We start from the raw sequence: 13165 nt of genomic DNA on the forward strand, positions 1-13165 counted from the left end.
AAAAAAAAAAAAAAATAAGACCTCTTTAAAGTGTTTAAGAGCAAAGATATAATTTTGAAGACTAAGGTGCTCTTGAGGGAACTCTGGTAGCATAGTGCCTAAGGCTCTTGACTGCTAACCAGAAGGCTGGTGGTTCAAACCCACCAGCCACTCAGCCACTCCTCGGAAGGTCACAATCTACTTCTGTAGTGATACTGCCTCGGAAACCCAAGGAGGGATCGCTATGAGTCAGGGCCAACTTGAAGGCACATAACAACAAAAACAAGGTGCTCTTGACCCAAACCACGGTATGTATTTTCAATAGCCTCATTAGCATGTGAGAGATGGACAATGCACAAAGAAGACAGAAGAAATTGATGTTTGAACTGTGGTATTGTTGAAGAATATGGAAAATACCATGGACTGCCAAAAGAACAAACAAATCTGTCTTGGAGTAAGTATAGCCAGAATGCTCCTTAGTAAGCAAGAATGACCAGATTTCTCTCGTATTTTGGTCATGTTGTCAGAAGGGACTAGTCCCTAGAGAAGGATATCATGCTTGGTAAAGTAGAGGGGTCAGTGAAAAAAAGAAAGACCCTCAATGAGATGGATTTGCACAGTGGCTGCAAATATGGGCTCAAGCATAGCAATCATTATGAGGATAGTGTTTTGTTCTATTGTTCATAGGGTTGCTATCAGTCTGAACCAACTCGAAGGCATATAACAACAACAGCAGTTGTTGTTGTTGTTGCTAAATGCCCTCAAGACGGACTGACTCATAGCAACCCCTCCTTGGGTTTCCAAGGCAGTATCACTACGGAAGTAGATTGTCCAAACTTCTTTCCAAGGAGTGACTGGTGGGTTTGAACTGCCAGCCTTCTGGTTAGCAGTCAAGTGCCTTAGGCACTACTCTACCAGAGCGCCTAACAACAGCAGAGGAGTGTAAAAATAGCTTTGGTTCATAGTAATGGATTCATTCAATAGAGATTTACCTGTAAATATGGTATTACAAAAATGGAAGGTAGGACGATGACACACAGCAGCTAAATTAGTTGCCATTGAGTCAATTCTAACTCACAGTGACCCTATATGTGCAAAGTAGAACTGTCCATAGGGTTTACAAGGCTGTGACCTTTCAGAAGCATATTGCCAGGCCTTTCTTCTAAGATGTCTTTGAGTGGACTGGGACCTCTGATCTTTCAGTTAGTAGCAGAGAACTTTACCATTTGTGCCACCCAAGAACTCCATAACAGATAAACCCCTGTCTAAACATAATTGAGGAGCTCTGGTAGCATAGTGCCTAAGGCACTTGACAGCTAACCAGAAGGCTGGTGGTTCAAACCCACCAGCCACTCCTCAGAAGGAAGATGGGGCAGTCTACTTCTGTAGTGATACTGCCTCAGAAACCCAAGGAGGGGTCGCTATGAGTCAGGTCTGACTCAATGGCGCATAACAACAACAAACATAATTGCCAGTTATTAAGCATTCATTGTGTACTGGGGACTGTTCTAGATGCTTTAAATGTTCTCATTCATTTAGCTGTCACAAATACTCAAGGAGAGAGGTATACTTCTTCTTTTTTCCCCCCTTTTAATTTTTATTGTGATTTGAGTGAAAGTTTACAGAGCAAATTCATTTTCCATACAGCAGCTCACAAACACTTTGTCTCATGACATTGACTGCAATTTCCCACAATGCAACAGCTCTCCTCTCACTTCTTCCCCATAGTTACCTCTTCCCTGTGTCCTTCCCTCCCATGCACTCCTGGTCCCCGAGCTGTCTCCCTGTGCATACACAGCCCTTCTATTCTCCCATGATTAATCTCCCCAAGGAGTATATCTACCTAATGTAAATGTTCAGCTCATATGAGAAAGGTGTACTTCTTGTGGCCACTGCACATACAAGGAACCTGAGATATGTTCAAGATCACACAGCTAGGAAGTGGTGGCTCTAGGATTAGAGCCCAGGCATCCTGTCTTCAGTGTACCTCCTACCCTGCATTATGCTTCAAGTCACTAGCATAATCAGTTATCAGAAGATTATATTCACAAATAGAAATTAGTATACTGTTATATAAGCATATTTTTTAGAATTATGTAAATAAATACCAAAAGGAACAGTAATTCAACTGACATGTTGACCTGTGAGGAACAGGATTGGAGAGTTAGGAGGGATAGGTCAGGGAAAGCTGCTTTGGGTCAAAAGCCTTTTTGTACACTTTAACTTTTATTTATTATTTTGTTTAAAGTCAAAATTAATTATTTAGAAAAGTTTTCAACTAGAATTCAGGAATCTTGTGTCTTAGGCTTATTTCAATTTATAACTAGATTAAATAAAATTTCCTTCACTTTCATTTACCCACAGAGAAAATTATCTCTAAGGTGCTTGCGACACACCTATGTATGATTCTACCATGAACTCAAACAAGATATGATAAGGGATTATTGGGAATGGATGACTATCATAGGAATATGGGTGTTGTTGTTACGTGCCGTCGAGTCAATCCTGACTCATAGCTGCCTTATAGGACAGAGTAAAGCTGCCTCAGAGGGTTTCCAAGACTGTGATCTTTCTAAAAACCGACTGTCATATCTTCTTTTTGCTGAGCAGCTGGAGGGTTCAACCACAATCTTTTGGTTAGCCATCAAGCACTTAACTACTATGCCACCGGGGTTCCCTAGCAATATTAGTAGATAAATTCATCCCTTGTAATGAAATGGAAAAGCCTTGGAACATCATACACATGGCAGCTGGTAGTAATGATAGTTGTTTTCTGTGCCCCTTCCCCATCTAACCTTCATCTGCCTTTGCCTTCTTTGTGACCCCACCCCTATCAATGCCAATCCACTCCAAGCTTCTTGGTGCCATGGCCAGAGGTAGAAGTTTGGGCAGGATGAGTTGGGCTTAGCTTGAAGTGCCACTTCTTCAGTTTTTCTCCTGAACTCTAAGCTAAAATTAGACTCTGATTTGAAGTTATGCACTAGAAAACTATTTGGGATGAAGAAATCTAGTTGAAAGACTTATTCATGTTTGAAACAAGAACAAGAGAGTTAGAAATATTCTGATAATTTTGGGGAAAAAAATGACAAGATTTTTAGTCACACAAAAGTTTTTAAAAATCTTCAGAAATAAGGGGGATTTCCTTTAAATTCTTAGAGCTGAATTAGTTGTGCCTCTTCCATGGGGTGCATCAAGTGTATTTTTAAGCATGAAAAATATACAACAGAGAAAACAAGTTTTGACGAAGCTGGCTTGGTTGAACAAATTGTTGGAGAGGAATGCTAAGGAATAGTAATAATTCATAAACAGAGAGTTCAGGACTATTTAATGTCTAGGACTGCAATACAGCTGAAACTGAGTAAGAATATTGGTCTTAAGACACCAATTTTTTTTTTTTTAATTGGGAGAAAAGTATCAGTAGAACAGATAATAAAACCTTTCTAAGACAAATCCAAGAGCATTTAAATATCTAAAATAAAAGAAAATTGAGCAAGATCTTACAGAGATTAGCCATTTAAAGGACTTAAAGGGATAGTCTAATTGGAATTATTAAAGGAAATGAGGCACAGAGAGATCCACTCACTTGCCAAAGGCCACACGGTTAATGAGTGGCAAAGCCAGAATTAAAGCCCAGGTGTCCTCACTGATCAATGTACAAAAACACTGTTCAAGACACATTTGGGCACACCTGGATGTACATAGAGACTAATGAAGTTTAAGTTTGAAAGCCTCTGTGTTGCACTGGCCCCTGTAGGTGCTGGGAATTGCTGAGATGTAGAGTGTTCCAGGGGAGGAGAGAAGGCCAGCACACAACCAGGAAGTCTTTTTATGCAAGCCTTTCTGGAAAATCTCCAAAACCAGTTTTAGAAGAAAGGGAGTTGAATTTTCAAAGCTTTGATAATTTGTTGAGATTTCTTTTTTATTCTAAATCAGTAAGCAATTTTGTTACCTAATTTTATAATCATAATTTTGTATTTGTTTTTTCTTAAAGAGATCATCTAAAATTGTACAGTATTCAGACCCCACAGAACCTAAATTTGCTCTTGCATGTAGGTCCTTACTGAATGTTCTTGTGATTTTTTTCCTAAAAAAATAAGTTTTTTTAATGTGCTAAAATACACATGACAAAATTGACTATTTTATGTTACTGTGATTTTTGCTATGCTCCAAATTTCTCTGAAGAATTAAAATCATTATTTGTGTTATAAAATGAGTATTTGTTTTATAGAAGCAATTATTCTAGAGCAGGAGTCAGCAAACTCTCTGTAAAGGGTCAAATAATAAGTGTTTCAGGCTTTGTGGGCCTTATGGGTCATACGATCTCTGTTACAACTCCCTAACTGTCTTTGTAGCATGAAAGCAACCGTAGACGACACATAAATGAATACACTTGTCTGTGTTCCCTTAAAACTTTAATTATCGAAACAGATAGTGGAGCTGGATTTGGCTGCAGACCCTAGTATACCAATTCTGAATCTAAAGTTATTTTAAATCATACTTCTTAACCCATGAAAATGTTAAAATTTAACTCTTCTATTCTTGGACACAAGGAGCTCTGGTGGCGTAGTAGGTAAGGCACTTGGCTGCTAACCAGATCAATTATTCAAACCCACCAGCTGTTCTGCAGGAGGAATATGAAGCAATCTACTTCCTTAAATGTCTACAGCCTCAGATACCCAATAGGAGCAGCTATGACTCAGAATTGACTAGATGGCAGTGGCTTCGGGTTTTTTTTTTTTTTTTTTTTTGGTATTCCTATACATAGTTTAGTCACTATTGAAATTTTGGGCAAGATAGTTATTTGTTGAGGGGACTGTTCAGTACATGGTTGTTTAGCAGAATCTCTGGCCTCTACTCACTAAATGCCAGCAGCACTAGCCCAACTTTCACACCACTGTGCCAATCAAAAATGTCTCCTGACATTGTCAATGTCTCCTAGGGGAACCATTGCTTTAAATATTGATTTCAAAATGTGTGTGTGCTTGTGTGTGTTTGGGGGGGGGGGCATTGTTTCATACCTAAATCACCTGTAGGGCTTTCTCTAACTCCATACACTCCATGTCACCACATATCCAATCCATCCTCCCTCCTCACTGGGATTCTAGCATGCCTGGGAGCCATAGGGGGCAGCCATAAGGAAGAAACACAACTTCACTTTCATCTCTCACTTGTAACTTCTGTTTTATACTTCACATATAAGATTCATAAAAACTAATTAACGACATCTTTAGTGTATAAACTCTGGTTCCCCTATCTGTGATGAAGACATTTGACTGTTGGGTTTGCTATTTTATAAAAATCAAGCACTTCTGAAGATCTACTGAGTATCTGAGTATGTTGCCTGTTGATGAATATTTTACATGGTCTGACTTGTTGACTTAAGATGTTACAGAAATAAAATTTGTGGTTGTCATGGTTATGTGTGTGTGTCAACTTGTCTGGGCCTGGTTGAGTGGCTGAGCAGTTGGATGTAGTATTCCCCATGATGAAACTGGTAATCAACTCCATGGTGGAATCTACTTTGAGCAGCTGAGTAGCTGCCTTAGGGATGTGGTCTGCTTCCCATATATAAGCAGCAGTTTTGGAAATGGTCTCTAGCTTATGGCACGCTTGGACCCTGCAGGTAACCGTGTCATTGTTCAGCAGCCTGCTATGCTTTGCCAACCTTGGGACTTACAATGGACTTAAATTAGTGGCCTGCCATGTGGTTTGGTAACATCGGGACTGTGCCACTTTATTTGTCAACCTCAGGCTTGTTAGCCTCAGCAGTCAGCAGCTGCCTGAGTGAAGAGATGTCTCTAGCTTCAGTGGGCCGGGAGCAAGAAGCAGAACTGAAGCCCAAGGTCAAGGGGCTTTCACACAGACCCTAGAGCCTGGCAGTTTGATCTTTGGACTTAAAGCCTCCAAACTGTGAGAGAATAAACTCCTGTTTGTTAAGGCCTTCCCATTTGTGGTATATTCTTATCAGAGCGGCACTAGGTAACCAGAACAGTGGTGAAGCACATACGGAATTCCTCAGATTCTGTAATCATTAATCACCTGCAAAATCAAGTTCAGTGTTCTCTGTTGTAATTCTATACCTTTAAACAAACAGCAGAAAGCAAACTGTCCACTCTATTGGGAGATTGTAAAACATGGACAGTGAGAAATAATCCCTACAGTCATACAGTGGATTCATTGATGTTCTATCATCTCAAAGTCTGAGGATACGCATTTGGAAATACTCTCTGGAATAATTGTATGTTTCTTTAACATGGAAAGAGCAGAGGGGAAAACAGATGCTACAGTTATCACTGGACAACTTCATTTTGTGTGTTTCTACCATAGAGAAAAAACATATTCATGTTTGCATTTCATTTTTGACAGGTAGCAAGAGAATGTTAGGCAGTAACTTTTGAAGGTGATTTTGCTGCAGTGTTCTTACGTAGCATGGCACAAAAAGGAAACTTTTCTTCGACTTTCTGAATTAGACTTCACTTTTTAACAACCATGCTGTTTGGAGGCGTTTCTACCACAGAAGAACTAAAAGCTTTGTTCCTCTTGCTCTTAAAAATGTTCTTGCATAATAAATCTTTACACATTTGATTGCACAACTCCAGGCTTTCAATTCCCTAAGTAAATAAATTAGAGATAATTCAATATTTGATTATAAGATTTATGATTCTGTTCTTTACAGTTTCTCAGGTGAGTGCTCTGTAATTGAGCTCATGTGAACAGCTCCATTAATTCTGATCCTAGTGCAAAATGGGCCCTAAAAGCATGGAGTTGCTAAAGCAGATGAAGGAGAACAGGAGAAAAAGAAAACCTTCCCTTAAATCTTCATCCCTGTACTTCACAAGGGAGCACTGGTGGCACAGTGGTTAAAGTGCTGAGCTGCTAACAGAAAAGCTGGCAGGGGGAACTTACCAGCTGTTCTGAAGGAGAAAGATGTGGCAGTCTGCTTCTGTAAAGATTTACAGCCTTGGAAACCCTATGGGCAGTTCTACTCTGTCCTACAGGGTCACCTTGAGTTGGAGCTGACTGGATGGCAGTGGTTTGGGTATTTTGGTGCTTCACAGCTTTGCTTTCCTTATGGATTTGCATCTCTAGAAAAATCATATCTTCCTCAAAGTGAAAGTCAGCATAGCATCTTTTTGGAAGCCAGGTCCTTAATCAGACAAATACACTATTTTTAAGCTTACTGTAATTATAATAAAGAGATGGTGAAAGGATATACACAGCATGCCTCCAGAGGATCCTTGCTTCTCTCTACAGCATTCCTGAGATAACACTAGTATACATTATCTAGGGCTCAACAGCTTAGTCAAACCAGAGTGCAAAGCCGTTTTTACCAGTTATTACGAGGTAATATTAAGACATCTGGGAAACTCTTATTGTGCTTTTTTTTTTTTTTTGGAGAATTTTATTCCTTGACAAGTGTGGTTGTTATTTTGCTAACACTCAATGCCACAAGCCTTATGACTAATTGCCGTTTGAGGGGCATGACTTCAGATAAATAAAATGTGAACTCATGAAAAAGTACTACATGAAGAAAATTTCCTTGTTTTGTGCCAGATGACCTGATAACAGAGATTAGGTTATTTTTAGCTGAGAAAATTATGCTTCTTTATACCCACTAAGGAAAAAAAAAAAAAAAAAAACCTCATAATTGGAGCCAGGTGCTAACACTAGCAAAGGTGTTTCTTGTTGGGCAGGCTTTATACACAAAAATGTTTAAAAGAATATTCATGGAGAAATATGGCCTTTAAAGAAATTTGTTCTCTCTGGGTAATAAGATTGCTAGTTGGACTCTTTGTAAGCCAGCAGCAGAAAAACAAATGGTTGGCATTATGGCTCTTGTTCAATGATTCTAATTTGAAAGGAGCCTACAGAAAAACTGTATTTCCAAGAAACCAGATGCCACTGAACTTATTTTACAATTTTTTTCCTAACCCATGTACATAGAAAACCAAAAACAAAATTTGACCATATTCAGCCGTTTCAGAAAGCAAACCACTTATATGCAACGAGATCCAGTATGAATGGTAATTGAATTTTTCTTCTAGTAAAATGCACCCCGTTGATTATTGTTTGGTTTTTCAGCAGCTATATATGCTGCATTTTGGGCACTACCTCATAATGTATTTCTTTAGCTATTTAGGAGAGGGGTTTGCTAGGAAAACAGGAAAAAAAGAAAGAGAGAAAACGGAGAAGATGCAGATGTCAGAGTCCAAGTTCTAATTCAACATCCCTAGGCTTAGTTTTCCCTTTGCTTGGTGTGATTGTTATGTTTGTGCGTCAACTTGGCAGGGCTTGCTTGAGTGGCTAGGCAGCTGGATGTAGTTATTCCCCATGGTGAGATTGGTAATTAACTTCATGGTGGAATCTATTGGAGCAGCTGAGTAGCTGCTTTAGGGATGTGGTCTGCTTCCCGTATGTAAGAAACAGCTTTGGGAATAGGCTCTAGCTTATAGCACACTTGAACCTTGCATGTAGCTGAGTTGTTCAGCAGTCTGCCATCCTCTGCCAATCTTGGGACTTTCAATGGACTTGAATTAATCACCTGCCTTGTGGTTTGGTAATATCGGGACTGTGTTTTGTTACTTGTCGACCTTGGGCTTGTCAGCCTCAGCAGCCAGCAGCTGTCTGAGTGAAGAAAAGGCTCTAGCTTCAGTGGAACAGGAAGCAAAGCTGAAGCCCAACGCTGAAGGATTTTCACCTAGGCCCTAGAGCCTGGCACTATGAACTTGGACTTAAAGCCTCCAAACTATAAGAGAATAAATTCCTGTTTGTTAAAGCCATCCCATTTGTGGTATATTCCTGCCAGAGCAGCACTAGGTAACCAAAACACTTGGTTTCTCCATGTGAATACGAGATTAATGATGCCACGTAGCCCTATTTACCAGACAAGAGGATAAAATGAGATGAGGAAAAAGGTTTTTAAAATTATAAAACACTCTCAAACTCAAGGTATAACTATAGACTTCTATGAAGAATGGTACATTTATGCCAAACCAAAAGTCAGAAATGGTAGGTGGGGTGAAGCTTGCTCCTATATTCTCAGTATATGCTCATTATCTCTTGCCTAGAGCTACCTAACTGGTTGCCCTGCCTCTGTTTTGTCCAACTCAAATCTATCTTTTAGAAGCTCTAAAATATTCATTAGGATATTAGGAAAAGGAAGGACATAGAATTGTAAAAAAATAAAATAATATATTCATCTTACCATCCTTTTCCCCATGTAAAACTTGATCTCCACATAAAACACACCACCTAGAAGGTAACTGAAAGTATTTTTCACATGGCTTACAAGACTTCTGGCAATGTGACCCATAACTGATTCATCAGCTTCACCTCTGTCCACTCCCTTTTTGAAGTTTGGTCTCCAACAAGACCAAATAACTTTCAGTTGTCTAAATATACTGTGCCATTGTTTTCCCTGTGCAGTTGTAAAACTTTTCCCTCTGTTTGAAATGCCCTTTCTCTCTAAACTACCTGGAAAACTAGCAATCATTTCAAACTTAACACCACAGCCAACTCTGTGAAGTCTCCTTATGTATTTCAGAGAAATAAAATTATTATTCCTCTCTTGTGCCACCTCTCTATTTCGTACATGCTTATTCTTTCCTATCTTGTTTGCCTTGTTGTTTTCCTGTCTAGACTCTAATGGGCTTGACACCATGAAGCTGCATAACTCAACTGTGATACCAAGTGCCTGGCACAGTGCCTGACATAAAGAAGGTGTTCAATACTTGTTGAGAGACAGAATGAACAAATGGACAAAGGGAAGCTTATTCCTAACCTTTAGAATATAGTTCTGCCTCAAATCTCTTTTTATGTAAGCTTATATATTTGACATTATTTTTCATATGCATGTTTCTCCCTCTATCTGACACAACCAATGCTTTATGCTCATGATAGCTTTCAAGTTATTATTTTGCCTTTTCTTTCCCAAACCAACAAGGTAATACTATTCTGTTACTTCTTTCTAGAACATAACTTCTTGAGCCTTTGTCCTTTGATATTCTTCCATAATCTCCAAATTCTTCCACAGTTAGTTAGGTCATTTTACTTATCAATGGTTGCTACATCTAAAGAGTCACTTGTTAGATGCTGTCAAATCTGCCCTGACTCATAGTGATCCTATGTACAACAGAACAAAACACTGCCCGATCTTGTGCCAGCCTCACAATCCTTGCTATACCTGAGCCCATCATTGCAGCCACTGTGTCATTCCATCTCATTGAGGACCTTCCCCTTTTTTGCTGACCCTCCACTTTACCAAGCATGATTATCTTCTCTGAGAAATGGTCCCTTCTGACAACACGACCAAAGTACGTGAGACGAAGTCTGGCCATTCTCGCTTCCAACGAGCATTCAGGCTGCACTTCTTCCAGGACAGATTTTGTTTATTCTTTTAGCAGCCCATGGTACTTTCAGTATTCTTTGCCAACACAACTAAAAAGGGTGGACACTAAAAAGCATCAACTCTTCTTCAGTCTTTCTTATTCATTATCCAGCTTTCGTATGCATATGAAGCTATTGAAAGAGAGTTGCTGTTGTTGTTATGTGCCTTAGAGATGGGTAGACCCATAGGACCCCTCCTTGGGTTTCTGAGGCAGTATCACTACGGAAGTAGATTGCCCCATCTTCCTTCCAAGGAGTGGCTGGTGGGTTTGAACCGCCAGCCTTCTGGTTAGCAGTCAAGTGCCTTAGGCACTACACTACCAGAGCTCCCGAAAGAGAGTTAGAGGAATCCTAAATTCCTAGTACACAAGAAAGAAATAACACAAGGTGAAGAAGGAGAAAGAGGAACACCCCACACAAAATAAGGCAAAGAGTCAATCTCAAGAGCTAGCATGATAACTACATCCATAAACTGAAGACATGATAGTTTAGCTCAATATCATAACAATGATGTTGCCCATTCCCTAATTAATATAGCTATTATATAAGCCCTTTATTTATTTTTTAAATACATTTACCGAAATATAATTTATGTAGAGTAAAATACACAAAAATAAAGTGACATAGGTCAATGATTTTTTTTTTTCAGTGTTCCCTCCCCTCCCCTCCCACCCTTGGTAACCAACAAAGAAAGTTTCCTTCCATATATAAAATTTCCCTGGACTTTTTACAATAATGAACTAATGCTATATTTGTCCTTCTGTGATTGACTTATTTTATTCAGCATACTGTCCTCCAAGGTGATCCATGTTATGTGGTGTTTTGTAGATTCTATGTTATTCTTTAGGGTTACATTGTATTCCATTGTATATATGTACCATAGTTTGGTTATCCAGTCTTCTGTTGATGGTCATCTAGGTTGTTTCCATCTTTTGACTATTGTAAATAATGCTGCGATGAACATGGGTGTGCATATATCTGTTCTTGTCCTGGCTCTCACTTCTTTAGGAAATATACCCAGTAATGGAATTGCTGGGTCAATGGTATTCCTAATTCCATCTTTCTAAGGAATGGCCACACTGCTTTCCACAGTACTTGTATCATTTTACAGTTCCACCAGCAGTGTATGAGAGCCCTAATCTCTCCACGTTCTTGCCAGCATTTGTCATTTTCTGTCTCATTGAACTTTACCATCAGTGCTAGGGTTTTGATTATTGTTTTGATTTGCATCTCTCTGATGGCTAATGATCATGAGGGTTTCTTCATGTATTTGCTGGCCACCTGAATATCCTCTTTGGCTGTCTATTCATGTCTTCTGCCCATTTTTAAATTGGATTGTTAATCTTTTTGTTGTTGAGGTGTTTGTGGTAGTTAAGTTTGTGTGTCAACTTGGCTAGACCTGGTTGAGTGGCTAGGCAGTTGGATGCAGTTATTCCTCATGGTAAGATTGGTAATTATCTCCATGATGGAATGTATTGGAGCAGCTGAAAAGCTGTTTTAGGGATGTGGTCTGCTTCCCACATATAAGAAACAGCTTGGGGAATAGTCTATAGCTTATGGCATGCTTGAACCCTGCATGTAGCCATGTAGTTGTTCAGCAGCCTGCCATGCACTGCTGACCTTGGAACTTTCAGTGGACTTAAATTAATGGCCTGCCATGTGGTTTGGTAACATTGGGACTGTGCTTTTTCACTTGTCAACCTTGGGTTTGACAGTCTCGGCAGCTGCTGCTGTCTGAGTGAAGAAAAGCCTCTAGCTCCAGTTGGCCGGAAGCAGGAGGCAGAGCTGAAGCCCAAGGTTGAGGGGCTTTCACCCAGCCGCTAGAGCCTGGCTCTTTGAACTTGGACTTAAAGCCTCCAAATTGCAAGAATAAACTCCAGTTTGTTAAGGCCATCCCAGTTGTGGTACATATTCTTGTCAGAGTGGCACTAGGTAACCAAAACAGTGTTGGAGTTTTCTATAAATTTTAGAGATAAGACCCATGTCAGATATGTCATTGACGAATATTTCTTCTCAATATGTAAGTTCTCTTTTTACTCTTTTGGAGAAGCCTTTTAATGCACATAAAAATTTAATTTTTAGAAGGTCCCATTCATCTATTTTATCTTCAGATATTTGTGTATTTGGGTTATGTTCGACAGTCTATTCCATATATTAGGGCTCCTAAATTTGCTCCTATTTTTTCCTTGAGGTGCTTTATAGTTTTAGGTTTCACATTTAAGTCTTTGATCCATCTGGAGTTAGTTTTTGTGTATGGTGTGAGGTATGGATACTTTTCTGCAAATGAATATCCAGTTTTGCCAGCATCATTTGTTAAAGAGACCATCTCTTCCCCATTTAATGGATTTCAGCCCTTTGTAAAAATTCAGCTGACCATAGGTCAATGGATCTATTTCTGGGTTCTCAATTCTGTTCCACTGGTCTAATAGACCAGTGGAACATTGTACCAATACCAGTCTGTTTTGACCACTGTGGCTGTATAGTAGGATTAGAGATCCAGGAGTATGAGACCTATTACTTTGTTGTTCTTCTTCAATAGTGCTTTGCTTATTTGTGGTCTCTTTTCTTTTCATATAAAATTAGTGATTGGTTTTTCCATATCCTTAAAGAAGGTTGATGGAATCTGGATTGGGATTGCATTGAATGTATAGATTGCTTTGGTTAGTATTGACCTTTTCACAGTGTTCAGTCTTCCTATTCATGAGTATGATATGTTTCTCCATTTATGTAGATCTCTTATGGCTTCTTGGAGTAGTGATTTGTTATTTATTTATTTATTCATCTATCTATCTATTTATTT

This window comes from Orycteropus afer, unplaced genomic scaffold, assembly GCF_000298275.1.
Source record: "Orycteropus afer afer isolate SDZICR_OR568_19922 unplaced genomic scaffold, OryAfe1.0 scaffold00024, whole genome shotgun sequence".
Taxonomy (NCBI): domain Eukaryota; kingdom Metazoa; phylum Chordata; class Mammalia; order Tubulidentata; family Orycteropodidae; genus Orycteropus; species Orycteropus afer.